General features: G+C 48.8%; 1 protein-coding gene across 11 annotated transcripts in view; it reads left to right on the forward strand.

The window, feature by feature from the left end:
- Positions 1 to 14,380, forward strand: part of PTPRE (protein tyrosine phosphatase receptor type E) — a 180,553-nt gene that overhangs the window by 92,479 nt on the left and 73,694 nt on the right. The window contains exon 1 of one of the 11 annotated variants that reach the window (XM_043925331.1): positions 1,789 to 2,709. The exons of the other annotated variants lie outside the window; for them this stretch is intronic. The gene's annotated coding sequence lies outside the window, so the exon portion shown is untranslated. Of the gene's footprint in view, positions 1 to 1,788; positions 2,710 to 14,380 lie in introns of those variants that run through there. 11 annotated transcript variants of the gene reach the window in all.

Here is a 14,380-nt window from a genome sequence, read left to right on the forward strand (position 1 = left end):
AGTTGTATTGCTTTTGCTTTTTTTTTTTTTTCTGGCATTCGATAAACTTTTGTTGCATACCAAAGTAAATAGATTCAGGCAACTTATTGCTCTGCATCTTTCCCCCATTTTTTAATTGAAGTAAAGTTTATTTACAATGTGTGTTAGTTTCAGGCATACAGAAAGGTGATTAAGCTGTGTGTATATATGCTGCTGCTGCTGCTAAGTCACTTCAGTCGTGTCTGACTCTGTGCGACCCCATAGACGGCAGCCCACCAGGCTCCCCCATCCCTGGGATTCTCCAGGCAAGAACACTGGAGTGGGTTGCCATTTCCTTCTCCAATGCATGAAAGTGAAAAGTGAAAGTTGCTCAGTCATGTCCGACTCTTCATGATCCCATGGTCTGCAGCCTACCAGGCTCCTCCGTCCATGGGATTTTCCAGGCAAGAGTACTGGAGTGGGGTGCCATTGCCTTCTCCGTGTGTATATATATATATATAATATGTATATACATATTTTTCAGATTTTTCCATGATAGGCTATTACAAGGTATTGAGCACAGCTCCCTATGCTATACGATAGGGCCTTGTTGTTTATTTTATATGAACTAGTGTGTATCTGTTCATCCCAAACTCCTTACTTTTGTGTTTTGAAAAGTATTTCTTAAGTCATTGGACATAGTAAGAAATCTCTCCTTAAATTATCAAAGGGAAAAAAAACTAAGGTATTTTTGGATGCTCGCTCTCCTTGTTTGAAATCGTGTTGCCGACCTGGGTGCTGGCATGCAAGAACCCTCTCAGCTGTCCCCATTCGTCATTGCGTGAGACGAAGCACTGGTCTAAGTTTTACAGTCCGGTGTTTGTTTCCCAAAAAGCCTGCGAGAGGTGAGACAAATGGTTCGACTTAAGTGTGTGGCGTGACTGCATCGGAAAGCAGTGAAACCACGGCAGTGACGCTGCAGCATCACATCACCATGGCAACCGGTGGAAATAATGGCCCCCTTCGGGAATAAAAGAGATCTCAAATCTTGTTGCAAGCCAGTAGCATTGGTTGTCTGCAGCAGAGATGGTTTCCAATGATTGTTTCAGAAATTCCTTATCAACAGAAAATGAACGAGAAGCGGCGTTTTCAGAAAATGAATGGATTTACAGACAAGTAACGTAATCATCTAGGACGCCCGGGAAGGCAGGGTGACGATGTGACGAGCCGATGAGGAGGTACCAAGGGCATTTGGTGCACGCTGCTCTTCCAGGAGCTGCTGGAAGCCTGGTCACTGGTCCCGCCGCCTAGAGCAGGACTGTTGTCGACCTGTGCTGCCATCTTTCCGGGCCTTTCCACCTCTGGATTTTTGCTTTATTGGAGGCAGAAATAATTGGGACTTCAATGAAAGAGTACATAACTACCCAGCACAGTCCTTGACATATAGGAAGTACTCAGTGAACAGAACCTCAGATCAAATTCTCAGGACAAGGAAGTCAGTGCTTGGGGCTGGTGGTAGGAAGTGTAACAGTATTGATCACAGTGGTGATGGAGCGAGACATTGTAGCAAACCATCCTCTAGACACTGTGCTGCTTGGCACCTTGGTTGTGTCCAGGTTCCTTCTGAAAGATGTGTAACTGGTTAGACCTGTCTGCACAACTCTGTGACTCCTGGCTCTAATAAACCCGTCCAGGGGGAAGGCACTTCCTTTATGAAGCGGCCACATTTCCGGACATACAGCTCAACCCACAGAATGTGAAAGAAAGAAGCTCTGTTAAAAAAAAAAAAAAAAAAAAACCTCCACTTTAGTGCAAAAGAAGAACTTGGACAGAACAGGCAGCTGCTCCGGGAGCTTCAGATTTTCAGATAACAGACTGACGAGTAAAAACTGGGGGTCCATTTCTCCTTTTATTTTGGGAAGTGCTGTAGAGAGAAAACAGATCTTTCTGTTATAAGAAGTCCTGTCTTCAAAGCAGCATCATGCCTGAAATAGAATTTCCTCCAAGCTGAGTGGGAAACTCTAGAATAAAAGATTTCTACCTTGGAAGCCTGTTTGGGGAAAGGCACACACCATACATGTGCTAGAGTTTTCCTTCACGTTTTCTTCACTTTCTGTTGTGTTTCAATTTTGTTCCACCTTGAAGGAATTCAAGGGGAAGGATAACACTGGTGGTAACTTTTATTTGGAAACGAAATCTGAAGCAACTCAAGATGGGTCTTGCTGTGTCCTTCCTTGCTCTCTGCGGGCTGTGAACCCTGCTTCTTCTGGACGCCCACTGTCTTCTCTGCTTCTGCTTTCCAAGCGCAGTGCACAGGTTTTGATGACCCAGCTTGGACCGCTGACTGCAGCAGCCAGCAATCGAGATGCCTTTCTTTCAGCCGGACTATTTCTCTGCCACCTTTCTTCCTGATTTATTTTAAACTTAAAAAAAAAAAAAGATACGACGCCAGTGCAAATTATAAATTTATTTGTGAGTGTCGATTTCCACTAGAGATGAGCAATCTCTCCTGACACTTTTTTTCCCCTGCTGGATTTTGGGCTCTGATTTCTGATGACATAGTCTGGGCACTGGCAGCTGCTAGCTTCACAAGGAGAACTACAGAGGGAATGCCCACGTAAATTATGTATTGCCTTTCACATCAGTATCCTGCCTGGAAACGTTCAGATTGTCAGCCAGTGAGACTCTGGTGCCGTGGACATGGGTTTGAATGAGTTGATCACCTCGGGGCTGTTCAGAAAGCCTTGCTCTGTAAGTATCAGGGGATGCAGAACACAGATGGGAAAAGGGATTTCCGGAAGCTTCTTTATGTCTCTGGCTTAGGTTGGGAGGAAAAAATGCATTTTCCAACAGCTTTTAAAATGCAATATCTAATGTTGCCTCTCACTGTTAATTTAGGAATGTCATAGCAATTCTATTCTCGGTCAAGTTTGTCTGTGAGCTTATGCTACCAGTTTGTAAAATGTAACATCCGTGTAGGTGGTGAGTGAACAGTTTTGTCCAAATGATTTGTGCAGATTTTATGTCTTCACGTGCGTTAAATTGCTGTTTAACCTGAAAGTCCTTTCTCCTCGCTTAAAATGTAATATCTAAATGTTCTTTAAGCAACGAGAATGTGCTTAAAATTTTGGATATGTATCTTTCAGCTAATGTGGAAATTGTAAAGATATTTTAGGAAATATTTGACATGAAAACTGACTAACCAATTAAAAAAACGGGAGATTTTCTTTTCTGTTTTTTTTTTCCCTTCCTTCTCTTCCTTCTCCCACTGTTCTTTTTTTCCTTCCTTTCCTTCTTTCCTTCCTTCTTTCATTCTCCTTCCTTTTCTTTCTCCTGCAGCTTCTATTGAGACTGCACCATTTTCTAATTGCATCTGTTCTCACAGAGACTGTATCTTTGATGGACACTCAGATTACTTTTCAACTGCTCGCCCTACTCACCCTTGAATGATTTTGGATACATATGGTGAGGACAGGCTCACTGATAAGGGGAAAAAATACTAGGTTGCATCCTATGAAGTGTTTCATTTAAATCAGTTTGTCTCGGGATGTCAGTCTTTCCCTGCAAAGTACAGGGGACCCCTCGGGCTCCTGCACGCTCCTCGAGGGACCTCAGGTGTCTCAGCGTTACCGTAACGACTCCACCCGGTCACTCGGGGTCACGCCCAGAGGCCGGACGCTGCTGGGCCAGGGCTGACCTCGTCCCTGGGAGCACCCCTCCCCGCCTGTCAGAAGGGAGCCCACAGGCAGCATCGCGTGTGGGATCGACAGTTCACCATGAACTTGGCCTTGTCACTGCTGTTTGCGCTATGAGAGCACATGGGGCTAATTCACGTTAGAAAGGCCAGAGTGAAAAGCTTCATGGTATTTACCTCTTACACGAAAAGGCGTCTGTTACCTTCCCAGCAACGTTGGTGCTGCCAGACCGCGCTTTGTTTCAGAGGAGCGTGTGTATGTGTGTGTGTGCGTGTTATGTGTGGGGGGGTGTGTGTTGTGTATGGGACAGAGCGCAGAAAAGAGCAAGGGGCCACGTCTATGGGAGGTGGCAGCAAGGAGCATCCAGTTACAAATTCCTGTTCTCTCACACTAAGTGGTTGTGATGTCCAGGAAAAAGGCTCAGAATAAGGAAAAGCTGACTTGTTTTTGGCATAGCACTTTTTAAAAAGTCATTTGTTTTTGGCTGCGCTGGGTCCTCCTTGCTGGGCGGCCTTCTCCCCGGCTGCGGCGCGGCGGGCGGCTCTCTGGCTTCAGCGCCTGGCTTCTCCCTGCAGGGGCGCCGCTCCTCGCTCCTCGCGCGCGCAGGTTCTCGGGCGCGCGGGCTCAGCCGCCGCGGCTCCCGGCTCAGAGCTCAGGCTCAGTCGCTGCGGCCGGTGGTTTAGTTGCCCTGCAGCACGTGGGGTCTTTCCTGGACCAGGGGTTGAACCTGTGTCCCTTGCGTTGCGAGGCGGATCGTTAACCGCTGGATACCGCCAGGGAAGACCTTTCACGTAGTACTTTGTCCCAGTTAGGCACACGGTGAGATTTTATAAGATTTTACTCTTTCGGATGCGATTTAAATCCCACCCGCCTCAGTGTGGCTTTGGGGCCCGTAAGGTGACCTGGAGGTGCTCCCGTTCTGTCCCCCAGATCCTGGGCCGGCTCGGGACCCCCACTGCCCCTGAGGAACCGCCTTCACAACACAAGCAAACTGAGACCTGTGCCTTCTGCTTCCTGCCCCCGGGGACCTCCCAGGGGCTCCCGGGCTCTGGGGAGATAGTGAATGGGGACGTTCTCAGCACGAGGGACCACGGAACCTGTACCGGTCAGCCCCTGGTGGGCAGGGCAGACCTGCGGCGGCTTGATGTTCACCTGTAATAAGGGGTGTCAGGGCCAAAGAGCTTATGGTCTCGCCTGGTTTCCCCGTAAACAAACTCCCTTACCACTTTGGCCCTCCTGTCTGATGTCTGCAGGCTGCGGGACCAGCCTCCGCCTTGGGACTTCACTTCCAGACTGTGCTCCTGGGCAGCCACCCTCCAGCCCTCACTGCCTCCCAGATCCACAGCCCAGGGTCTGCAGAGCAGAGAGCTGAGCCATAGCAGAGTATGATTCCCCCTCTTAGCGGACTGCACCCCTGTTTGCTTACCTGTGCTGGAGCCTATGCCGCGGACAGGTGTTCATGCAGCCGTCTCCGCATAAATGAACACGAGCTGGTGAACGAAGCATCATCTGTTGGCTCTGCAATGTTTGGGGGCGATCATGGCTCACGTGTGATGTGCTTTGTCTTCCTACAAACACGCATGCGTAGCTACCTCTTTTGAAGCACGGGAAAGCGCTGCAGGCTTTGAATCAGATGCGGAGCCCAAATCCTGAGCCATCACTTCCTTGCTTTGAGACTTCGGGGGTGACTTGACCCCTGTAAGGGGGTAGTTTCTTCTTTAGTGGCCGAGGGACCAAGATGAGAAGATTCTTACAAAGTGCTCAGCAAGCCTCCTGGCCCTGAGTGGGCTCCGTAGAACGTCCCTATTTTTGTTATTTCTTTCTTCATGTTCTCCTAAGTGCACTGGGTAGCAGTCATTTGTATTTCTTAGGAAGACACATCTAAAAAGTCAGTCGTGCTCAGGGAAAACATTTGAAAATGTTTCCTAAGGCATTAAAAACAAATAGTAGCACACTGTCGATTTTAAGAGCAGCCTGTGTGGTTTCCATTTCAGAACTGTACTCGGTTACATTCATCCTGTTAACGGGGTTAAAAAAAATTAAAAAGAAGGCAGCACAATGCCGTAAGCAGTTTTAAGTCTAAAATCATCTTGCAGAGCTGGGAATTGAAAGTGTGTTTTACTCCATCCATTTGTGGCCGTTCACACGAGGACATAAGGCACTGGGGTTCTGCTGGGGCTTGAAAATTAGAGCAAAAGGAATGAGACCCAACTTAATTAGTATAATGTTCCCGTGTAACTTCTAATCATGAGTGTAATTTGCAAAGCATGCTCACCATGTAATTTAGCACAATGGGACCCGCAGAATGTAGGACTAGTATTTAATCAAGAGAAATGATTAATGCAGAAAGGGCGTGGCGTGTGGAGACTGGGATCCTGTATAGAAGCCCCGCGTGCCCACTGGGATGTTCCGTCTACAGCCCCATTTCCAACACCCCTCCCGCCCCACCCAGGGGGTGTTGTGTCAGCTACTGAGCTGCATTACTCAATAGTCACATGCCTCAGTTTCCTCACCTGTGAAGTGGGGACAGCAGTGGTCCTGATCGCTTACTGTTGTAAGGATCAAATGAGTGAACAGTGGAAAGCCTTGGGTACACAGCACTCAGCCAATGTCATCTACACTCACTTCTCTGGATGTTCTCTGTCGTTGTTCGGCCGCTCAGTCGTATCTGACTCATTGCGACCCCCTGGACTGCAGCTCGCCAGGCTCCCCTGTCCTTTACTATCTCCCAGAGTTTGCTCTAACTCATATCCATTGAGTCAGTGATGCCATCCAGCCATCTCATCCTCTGTCATCCCCTTCTCCTGCCTTCAATCGTTCCCAGCATCAGGGTCTTTTCAAATGTTTTTATTCATGGGGATCTTGGAAGCCAGACTGGCGAGGTGCCTGTTATCCCAAAGTACAGTACATGGTGATCCTGGGATGCTGTCTTTATTGAGGTAGAATTCACATAACCAAAAGCTAGCCATGTTAAAGAGTGCAGTTCAGTGGCATTTATTACCTTCATAATATTGTACAGCTATTGTGTCTACCTAGGTCAGCACATTTTCATCAACCTGAGGGAACCTCTGTACTCATTAAGCAGACAATCGCCATTTCCCCCTCGACCAAGCCCCTGGCGATCATGTATCCGACTTCTGTGTCTGTTGATTGCTGTAGACTGATGGATTCTGCTCTTTCATACAAATGAAATCAGACATTAGGTGAGCTTCTCGTCTGGTCTGTTTCACTTACCTTTGTGTTTTTGAGGGTCGCGCACGCTATAGCCAGTGTTCATGCTCCATTCCTTTGCGTGGCTGCCTAGTATCTCATTGTATGGACTTGCCGCAGTTCCATTTAGCTTATCCGCTCATCGGTTGATGGAGATTTGGGTTGTCTTTTGCCTTTTGGCTGTAGCAGAGAGTGTTGCTGTGGATATTGGTGTACAGGTTCTTGTGCTCCTGTTTTAAGTTCTCTTGGACGTGTACCTAAGAGTGGAATTACTGGGGACAGAGTGGCTTAACTGTTGGAGGAATCCTCCAGACTGTTTCCACAGCAGCTGCACCATTTTGCATTCCCAGCAGCAAAGCGTAAGGGTTCCTGTGTCTCCATATTCTCACCAACACTTGTTATTTTCTATTAATTTTTTAAGTCCAGTCGTTTTAGTGGCTGTGAATGGTATGTTACTGTGGTTTTGTTTTGGTTTACATTTCTGTTTCCTGGTGGCTCAGACAGTAAAGAATCTACCTACAAGGCAGGAGACCCAGGTTCCATCCCAAATCAGGAAAGATACCCTAGAGAAGGAAATGGCAACCCGCTCTAGTATTCCTGCCTGGGAAATCCCATGGACAGAGGAGCCCGGCGGGCTACAGTCCCTGGGGCTGCAAAGAGTCGGACACGACTGACCGACCGACACTTTCAGTTTCACTTTTGGTTTAAACGTCCCTAACGGTTAGTGATGCTGAGCATCTTCTCATGTGCTTGCTGGTCATTTGTGTATCTTCTTTGGAGAAATGTCTGTTCAAGTCCTTTATCTATTTTTTAACTGGGTTATTTGTTTTTCTGTTGTTGAGTGTTGAGGGCCCTGCGTATATTCTGGAGGCTAGTTCCCTATCAGATGTGTAATTTGCAAATACTTCTTCCCATTCTGCAAGGTGTCTTTTCACTTTGTTGCTCGGGCCCTTTGATGCACACTCGTCCTGAGATGGTTTTCGGTAGCAACAGAACACAGAAGCGAACAGCTCTGAATCAGGAAGGGAGAAAGCCCTTTGCTTCTTTGTTCCCTTCCAGGCTTCCTCTTGCTCAAACAGAGAGGCCTGGTTTGATGTCACTGTGTCTTCAACACCTTTACTCATCTGTTTAACAGAAACAGAACAGGCTTTGGTCCAAGAGCCTTCCACAGGGCCAGTGTTTAGTGCGAATGTCTTCCCCTTCCCCACTGAGCTAGTTGCAAAGGTCATCTCTACATATGCTAGTGAGACTGGTTTTCTTATTTATGCTAATGACAGGATTTCCTTTTAGAAACATGTATTTGGTTTCTTTTGGGCTTCCCTTGTAGCTCAGTCGGTAAAGAATCTGCCTGCAGTGCAGGAGACCTGGGTTCGATCCCTGGGTCAAGAAGGTTCAATCCCTGGGTTTGATTCCTGGGTCCCTTCTCCCCTGGAGAAAGAAATGGCAACCCACTCCAGTATCCTTGCCTGGAAAATTTCATGGACATAGGAGCCTGGTGGGCTGCAGTCCATGGGGTCGCAAAGAGTCGGGCACGACTGAGCGACTAACAGTAATGAGTGAATGACGAGACAGATCTTGTGATGCTGCTGGGAGGATACAGGTGTCTGGGAACTGCTGCTGAAGGTCCCTGGACAGAGAGTGGAGGCTGTGGGCTGGTCCATCTGGGGAAGGGGCGCAGGGTGGACGGTAGGCACCAGGCTGACCAGCGCTGGGAGAGCAGCCTGGCTGCCCCCACTGCCTCCCCGTGTGCCCGGGGGTTGTACCCATCACTGCTTCTCGTGGCTCCTCACCTAATTCTCATGATTGCCCAACGGGGTGAAGGAGGCCTTGACCTTCAGGGTGAGCAGACAGAGCGAGTGAAAGGTGGGAAGTTACCTGCAAGAAGAACGTGAAAGGTTGATGACCGATGGGCGTGGGGGAGGAGGAAGGACCAGGAAGGATCCCACAGCCAGTGAAGGGGCAGACGGGCCCACAGGGAGCTAGAGGCACTTTAGAAACACCGTCACAACTTTCTTAGCTCGGCGTCTGTATCCATTTCCCAGGCCTGCTGTAGGACGTGAACACAGATGCGGTGGCTTACGGCAGAAATGCTTCTGTCACCGATCTGGAGGCTGGACCTCGGAAATCTAGCTGTCAGTGGGGCCCAGCTTACTTTGAAAGCGCCAGGGGAGGGGTGAAAGCGCCAGGGGAGGGGTGAAAGCGCCAGGGGAGGGGTGAAAGCGCCAGGGGAGGGTCCCTCCCGGCCTCCTCCAGCTCGTATGGCCCCTGGCAGTTCTTGGCTTGTGGCTGCATCGCCTCAGTCTCTGCCTCCTCTTCACAGGGTGTTTTAGAAAAAAAAAAAAAAACAGCCTTTATTTCCTCCAGTACGTCTTCACATCTGCACAGGACACGTCACTTCTGACGCTCCTGCCCCCAGGATGTGTGGAGGTTCTCTAATGGGTGGCGGTTCCCCTCCACCAAGCAGTTCTCTGTGACACCAGCTGGGCCTCCTGCAGTGGAACTGGATTCTAACATCACCCGCAAACGGCAGCAGATTCCATGGGCGAAGGGCTCAGTCCCTGGAGACTGCTCCCCCTCCAGATGCCAATCACAAGTCCAGGTTGTCGTCTGGGCTTCAGACTGATGGGTTCAAAAGCAAAGTTTCCCACAAGCCCTTCCTTGGGCTTGATTAATTTGCCAGCTCAGCTCACAGAACTCAGCACATTTCCCAGCCTATTAGAGGATGTGATAAAGGATACAGATGAATAGCCAGATGGAGAGAGGCACAGGACCAGGTCTGGGGGCATCCCAAGTGTAGGAGCTTCTGTCCCCAGGGAGCTGGGGGGTGTCACCCAACTCATGTCCCGATGTGTTCACCCCACCTGGGAGCTCTCCAAACCCTGCACTATGGGGACTTTTACGGAGGCTTCATCACCAGGCATTGTTGTTGTTCAGTTGCCAAGTCATGTTGCGACCCCACGGACTGCAGCACACTAGTCCTCCCTGTCCTCCACTATCTCCCAGTGCTTGTTCAAACTCAGATCACTTAAGTCAGTAATGCCATCCAACCATCTCATCCTCTGCCTCCCTCTTCTTCTTTTGCCTGCAGTCTTTCCCAGCATCAAGGTCTTTAGCTATGTTCCCGGCACTCTCTCCCTTCTCAAGAGAATGAGGGGAGAGAGGGTAAGAACATCAAGCTTCTAATCACAGGCTGGTCTTTCTAGTGACTGGTCCCATTCAGGAGCCCACGCAGAGTTGCCTCATTAGAGCAAAAGACACTCCCATCAGCCAGGCCTTTGAAAGGGTTTTAGGAGCCCTGTGTCAGAAACCAGGGTCAGAGATCAAATAATAGAATCAAAGATGCTTCTAGTGTTCTTATCACTTAGGACATTCCAAGGACTTTAAGGGAAATTATACGACTTCCCTGTAACTCAAACGTTAAAGACTCTGTGTGCAATGCAGGAGACCCAGGTTCAATCCCTAGGTCGGGAAGATCCTTTGGAGAAGGGAACGGCAACCCACTCCAGTATTCTTGCTTGGAGAATCCCATTGACAGAGAAGCCTGGAGGGCTACAGTTTGAGGGGTCACAGAGTCAGACATGATTGATGGACTAACACACTTATGTCAGGAGCCGGGATGAAGATCAAACATGTATTACATGTTATGAATCATACATATTCTTCTCTGTGTGCATATCTCCTCTTCTTATAAGGCCACTACCCGTTAGGTTAGGGCCCACCCTAGTCCATTATGGCCTCATCTTCAAATGAGAAGATCTGTTTTCATCTGCAGAGACCCTATTTCCCAAGAGGCCACATTCTGAGGTTCCAGGCAGGCAAGAATTTGGGGGGATCATAGTTCAGTCCAGTATGGCATCTGTTACAGGTTGGCGGTCTATTCTCTTCCACTGCTGGGCTTGGGGGCAGTAATGATATTATTGGGTTTCTTAAGACCAAAGTAAGCTATGGCAAACCTAGACAGTGTATTAAAGAAGCAGAGACATCACTTTGCTGTCAAACGTCCCTATAGTCAAAGCTAATGTTAACATCCATTAGCACCAAACCACTTCATGGTTTTTCCAGTAGTCATGTATGGATGTGAGACTTGGACCATAAAGAAAGATGAGCGCCAAAGAATTGATGCTTTTGAACTGTGGTGTTGGAGAAGACTCTTGAGAGCCCATTGGACAACAAGGAGATCACACCAGTCAATCTTAAAAGAAATCAACACTGAGTATTCCTTAGAAGGACTGGTGCTGAAGTTGAAGCTCCAATACTTTGGCCACCTGATGCAAACTGACTCCCTGGAAAATACTCTGATGCTGGGAAAGCTTGAGGGCAGGAGGAGGAGGGGCAACAGAGGATGAGGTGGTTGGATGGCATCACCGACTCAGTGGACATGAATCTGAGCAAACTCTGGGAGACAGTGGAGGAAAGAGCAGCCTGGAGTGCTGCAGTCCATGGGGTCTCAAAGAGTTGGACACGGCTGAGCAACTGAACAGCAAGACCAAAGTGAGTCCCTGCCCTTCTCCCTGGAGCTCTGACCTCAGCTGGGGTTGGCACCTGGGAGTCCCTGCGTACAATTTCACAGACGATGAGAAAGCAGACACTCACAGGCAACGGTAAATCCAAGCACAAGCATTTTACACACAATCAACTTCTAGGTGTCCCTTAGGTACTTAACTAACGTTGACTTGAAAAATCACTACTGAATTTAAATCTGTTTCTTCCTGTCTGAGCCAAGTAGAAATCAGGAGGATCATAGTCTTTCAAGCTTGCTGAATTTTTATGTAGCTTTTGGATACAGATGCGATGGATATTGATGCTATGTCGATACAGAATTGCATCTTTATTGAAAGCTTCCCTGCATGGAGTTGGGAGACACCTGATCAGGGCTCCTGTCCTCACTTTCTGTTTGGGTGACTTTGTGAGACCTGGGATACAGCAGGAAGGCAATCAATCAGCAGGCCTTTCAGTGGATGAAACAATGGAGGAAGCCTCATTGGAGAATGGTGGAGAATTAGGAAAATGAATCCCCCTGGACCCCCAAGACTGTGCCAAGTCCCATGAATGACTCTTTCACCAGAAAAGACTCTTCTTTCTGTGATAGCTCTGCCTTAAAGCATTCTCCTCTCTGCTCCTTCCCTCCTTCCCCTCATCAGTTCAGTTCAGGTCAGTCGCTCAGTTGTCTCCAGCTCTTTGTGACCCCATGGACTGCAGCACGCCAGGCCTCCTTGTCCATCACCAACTCCCAGAGTTTACTCAAACTCATGTCCATTGAGTCGGTGATGCCATCCAACCATCTCATCCTCTGTCGTCCCCTTCTCCTCCTGTCTTCAATCTTTCCCAGCATCAGGGTCTTTTCCAATGAGTCAGTTCTTTGCATCAGGTAGCCGAAGTACTGGAGTTTCAGCTTCAGCATCAGTCCTTCCAGTGAACACTCAGGACTGATTGCCTTTAGGATGGACTGGTTGGATCTCCTTGCAGTCCAAGGGACTCTCAAGAGTCTTCTCCAACACCACAGTTCAAAAGCATCAGTTCTGTGCTCCTTGCTTAAAAGAGACTCGGTCTGAGACAGCCATGACCAGTGTCATCATGCTTGAGGCGGTCAGCCTTTGCTTGACCTCAGCGTTTCTAAACACAGTTGAATAAACTCAACTCTCAGGGCCCATTTCCTATTTTCCTATTACCTGACTGCCTAGCAGATTGCGACATTCATTTTCTTTGAGGTTTCTTTTCTTCCTTTCTGGGGGGTAACAGAACAAGGAGTCTCTCTCAATGGACATAAAGTCCTGCGATTCTATGTTGATAAATATTTGAGGAGATGCATCTGGGAAGCCTGGCATGCTGCAGTCCATGGGGTCACAAAGAGTCAGGCACGACTAAACGACTGAACAACAATAAGCTGGTGTTTATAGAGATAACCGATTGAAGAAAATTCAGCTCGGGCTTTTTTTGGGTAAACCTTTGGGCTGTTTCATTCCCTCAGTGAACAAATATTTATTAAGTACTTATTTTATGATGCAGGGTCATTTCCCAGGTATAGTAGATAGGAAGAAGTATCTGAGTAGACCTGTTTGGGATCTCAAACCCACAACATGTTAACATCCATTAGTGCCAAAACAATTCATGGGTTTTTTCCTTTATTTTTGGTCATATTGGTGGTAGGAGAGTTAAAGTAAATATTTTCATTGAAGTTTTGGAATTTACAGAATGTGTTGTCCATTTATCTTGAAAGGAAATGCTTGTCAGTTTAGATGGAGTCTCGTGCTCCCTCTGCCTGTCCTGATAAAATCTTACAGTGTTTCGGAATACTTCCCAGGCCTGATGAGCTCATTTTGACCTCAGAGATGTGGTTCTCCAAAGTCTGGTTGTTGGAGAGTAACTGGACTTGAATTCAGGCTCTGCCATTCTATGGCTGTGTGGCCTTGGGCAGGTTACTTAACCTCTCTGGTCCTCAAAGTCCTCTGCTGCAGGGCAGGCATGTGAGAGCCCGTACCATCTCAGAGAACTGCCGTGAGCATCACGTGTGTTTATGTGTAAAGTGCTTGGACCCGTGTCTTGAGCCAGAGAAGGTGCTCTGTGATGTCAGTGCCACGGTCAGCCTCAGCATCCTCACCTGACCCTCACCTGCACGGCTCACTATACTTCTGGGAATGGCCATCTCTGAAATACGGGCTCATGTGCGGTCTCGGGTACCCACGTGCTGCATGGCTGAACTTCCTGCTCCCGGTGCTGACTTGGGGTGGAACTCAGAGCTCGGGGACCTCCTTGCTGTTCACAGGGCTGGCCCTGGGGGGTGGCAGACAGCTCCCCTCGGGGAAAGGGGGCTTCCCTCACCCCCGCCCTGGGGACAGCACAGCCGGCTCTGTGCCGCGAGCACCTGCCCCGGGAACACTGCACGACAGGGGTGCGTGAAGATCCGTGGCGTCCAGGACGCGAGCTGTCTGGGTCAGTCTAGGGCACCCTTGGGAGCCTGGGCACAGCCATGCTTGCCAGACCCTGCTGGCAGGTGGATGAACCCCAGGCGGCTCACTGTCCCAGACCCGCAGGGCCCTCCTGGGGCTTTATGCCTCTGGGGCTGAAAGCTGAGGCCTCTCTTAGATTTCCTTCCCCACTCAGAGCTTAAGTCTAAATGGATGGATTCTAAATGAAATGGATTCTGTTGCTTCTGTTTGGCTGCCTTTGAGCTGAGCACATTTTAAAAGTGTTTATCCACATTCCAGAAAGGGTGGAAAGGCTCTCTTATCTTACAGACTTTCCCCCTGGTCTCCTGTCATTTTACAAACTCAGAGAGGGCGCGAGCTGGCCTCGGGGCACACAGGCCGTGGGCTGGAGCTCGGGTTGCCCTGAACTGGTGGTCCAGGCCCCCTCCCTCCAGTGCCTGCCACGCTGCTGGGAGAGTGGCTGTGGTTGAAAGGATGCTGGAAGAAATGAAATAATTGGGGATTTTAAAACTGGGGATTCTCTATCTCCCTAATTGTGTAATACCACTAATTAGATTGAGGGGGATTTATTTAGCCCGTATCTGCTGAGTC

The sequence above is a fragment of the Cervus elaphus genome, chromosome 15, assembly GCF_910594005.1.
Source record: "Cervus elaphus chromosome 15, mCerEla1.1, whole genome shotgun sequence".
In the NCBI taxonomy this organism is placed as follows: domain Eukaryota; kingdom Metazoa; phylum Chordata; class Mammalia; order Artiodactyla; family Cervidae; genus Cervus; species Cervus elaphus.